We start from the raw sequence: 3,202 nt of genomic DNA, 5'->3' as shown, positions 1-3,202 counted from the left end.
GTGTATCGGACCCCCTCCCACCCCCCACCCCACCTCCTTGTAAAGGAAATCTGTCACCTATATAGATTTTCGCAAAAAAAAGAAAAGAGAGTTAGAGAGAGAGAGAGAGACAGAGAGAGAGAGAGAGAGAGAGAGAGAGAGAGAGAGAGAGAGAGAGAGAGAGAGAGAGAGAGAGAGAGAGAGAGAGGAAGGAAAGAGAAAGAGAAAGAAAAAGGAAAAAGAAAAAGGCCAAGATGCAGGTGCGACGTCGGTATGCGCGTGACTGTTCGTAGTTTTATTTACTCAGTTTCTCGCGATTATTTTTTGCGTGATTTATCGGATTCCCCGATCGAGCTTCTTGGCTGTTCTTGGAATGAATGAAGTATGCATAAGGCAGACTCTCTCTCTCTCTCTCCTTCTCTCTCTTTCCGTCCCGTTCTCTTTCCCCTTCGCCCTCCTTCTCTCTTTTTTCCTTTCTCTTTCTTTCTTTCTTTCTTTCTCTTTCTATCTTTCTTTCTTTCTTTCTTTCTTTCTTTCTTTCTTTCTCTGTCTCTCTGTCTCTCTGTCTCTCTCTCTTCTCTCTCTCTCTCTCTCTCTCTCTCTCTCTCTCTCTCTCTCTCTCTCTCCTCTCTCTCTCTCTCTCTCTCTCTCTCCTCTCTCTCTCCCTCCCTCCCTCCCCTCCTTCCCTCCCTCCCCATCCCCTCTCTCTCCCTCTCCCTCTCCCTCTCCCCTCTCCTCTCTCCTCTCCACTCTTTCCCTCTCCTCCCACTCCCTCCCTCCTCCTCCCTCCCTCCCTCCCTCCCCCTCTCCCCCTCTCCCTCTCTCACAGAATCGTATGAATAGATATTTTTAGCTTAGTACAGCATATCGCCAGTTGTCATATTGATTGCCATGTCATACCAAAGACCCGTGACGCTGTTTTGTCATGTAAAATTGCCAAAGCCGCTGTCACTGCATCAAGAAGTAGATTGTCGTACGTACAGTTAGAGTGTTTGTTTGTCATGGTATTTTGAACGTCGAAAAAGCTTCTTTGACATGACAGGAAAACTTAAGCTTTGAACAAACTTTAGCTTTGAACTCTTTGTGCCGTTTCGTAATGTTAGGGGGGGGGTCGTTTTATATGGATTTTGTAATAAATGTTGTCGTTTGCTTTCGAAAAACGGATTTTGTGAAGTCAAGTAGAGAGAGAGAGAGAGAGAGAGAGAGAGAGAGAGAGAGAGAGAGAGAGAGAGAGAGAGAGAGAGAGAGAGAGAGAGAGAGAGAGAGAGAGAGAGAGAGACAGAGTTGGGAGGGAGAACAAAAGGGGTGAGTTGGTAATATTTTATTAATATTGCGTTCGGTACGATATGCATTGGCTCTTCGCTTTCATTAAATCGTGCTGGTGACGGATGGATTTTGCTGTGTGAATTTTATTGTGTTTTGTCGGTCTGTGTGTGGGCTCGCAGATGCGTAGAACACAGGTACGGGCAGGTCTTCACCTTCTCCCTCTCTTACTCTCTATCTCACTTCCTCTTCTCTTTCTCTTTCTCTTTCTCTTTCTCTTTCTTTCTCTCTCTCTCTCTCTCTCTCTCTCTCTCTCTCTCTCTCTCTCTCTCTCTCTCTCTCTCTCTCTCTCTCTCTCTCTCTCTCTCTCTCTCTCTCTCTCTCTCTCCTTCCTTTCTCCCCTATCCCTCTCGCCCTGTCTCTCTCCTCCTCCTCCCATCACCAAATCCCCCTCTTCCTCTCCTCCTTCCCGTCCCTCCCTTTCCTCCTCCTCCTCTTCCCACTCCTTCCCCTCCCTCCTTCCCCCTTTTACTCCCCCCTCACCTCGCCTTCCTCCCTCTCCCTCTCCCTCTCTCTCCCATGCAAAGTACAATACATTTCACGAGAAATATTCGCCCCTGTGTTAAGACCCAAAGCATGAGCATAACGACCCGACCTCCCGTGTAACAGAGTCGGAACAAAGACCTTTCGGAAACGAGGTCAATGCCCCCTCCCTCCCCCTGCTACCGAAGACGTCAGAAAAGAAGTGGGGAAACAGGAGACGAATGAATCAAAATCAAAAGTGTCGTGGCAAAAATGGCTTTTTCGAAATCGGAATGTCTTAGCGAAAGGGTATGAGTTGCCTTTTTTTCCAACAGTTGGAAGGAGAGTGAGTCAGATTTGTGATGTGTTTTTTTCGGGTATATATATATATATATATATATATATATATATATATATATATATATATATATATATATATATATATATTTCCTCGTTTTCACTACACGGGAGTTTTCTCTGTCTTTCAGTTACGTTATATATGTTTTTTTTTCTTTCTTTTTTTAATTGTTTGAGATATGAAGACTATATTTCAGTTATATTATATATGTTATTTTTATATTTTTTAATGGATTTGAAGTATGAAGAGTGAAATGGAAAGTGATTCGCAAAATACACAAGAGATTCATATAAGCGCAAATACCGACCCATTTATTGAATTCTGATAACAAATTTACATAATAAGGATTAGTGATTTCTCTCCATAACTGAATCGATGAAGTGGATCGAGTTGATGAAAGGGTTGAATGAACGAAAAGCCGCTGTTCATGAATTAAGGCTCGTGTGATCTAATCCGCCGTTTGATCAGGATGTTTAATCACAAAGGTTCTGGTGTTTTTTTTTAGAAAAGGGGATTTGATAGCGTGATGAGGTCTTTATTGTTGGTCTTAAAATGGGATTGTTGAAACCTTGACGTCAGAGGAAGGATAGAAGCGAATTGAGGGAGTGGATGATGAGTGAAAGGGAAGGAGGGAGAGAGGGAGGGGGAGGAAAGGAGGGAGAGAGAGAGAGGGAAAGGGAGGGAAGGAAGGAGGGAGGGGAGAGGGAGAGAGAGAGAGAGGTGGGGAGAGGAAGAGGAGAGAGAGAGAGAGACAGGCAGACAGAGAGAGAGAGAGAGAGAGAGAGAGAGAGAGAGAGAGAGAGAGAGAGAGAGAGAGAGAGAGAGAGAGAGAGAGAGAGAGAGAGAGAGAGAGAGAGAGAGAATGGAGAGAAAGAAAGAGATGAAGAGAGAGAAAAAAAGTGAAAGAGTAAGAGCAAGAGAAAAAGAAAACGAGAGAAAGGAAGGAACACCAGCCATGGGCGCAAGTGCACCCCTTCCCCCCCGTCATTGTACAGCACAGCCATTCCCTCTGCGCCACGTCCGTTATTAATTGATTAATTAACATGATAAGTTGGGCCTGTTCGTCGGCGCGCCTGTCAT

This window comes from Penaeus vannamei, chromosome 7 (assembly GCF_042767895.1).
Source record: "Penaeus vannamei isolate JL-2024 chromosome 7, ASM4276789v1, whole genome shotgun sequence".
Classification (NCBI taxonomy): domain Eukaryota; kingdom Metazoa; phylum Arthropoda; class Malacostraca; order Decapoda; family Penaeidae; genus Penaeus; species Penaeus vannamei.
The sequence above is the reverse complement of the archived record's forward strand: the minus strand, read 5'-3'. Positions refer to the sequence as shown.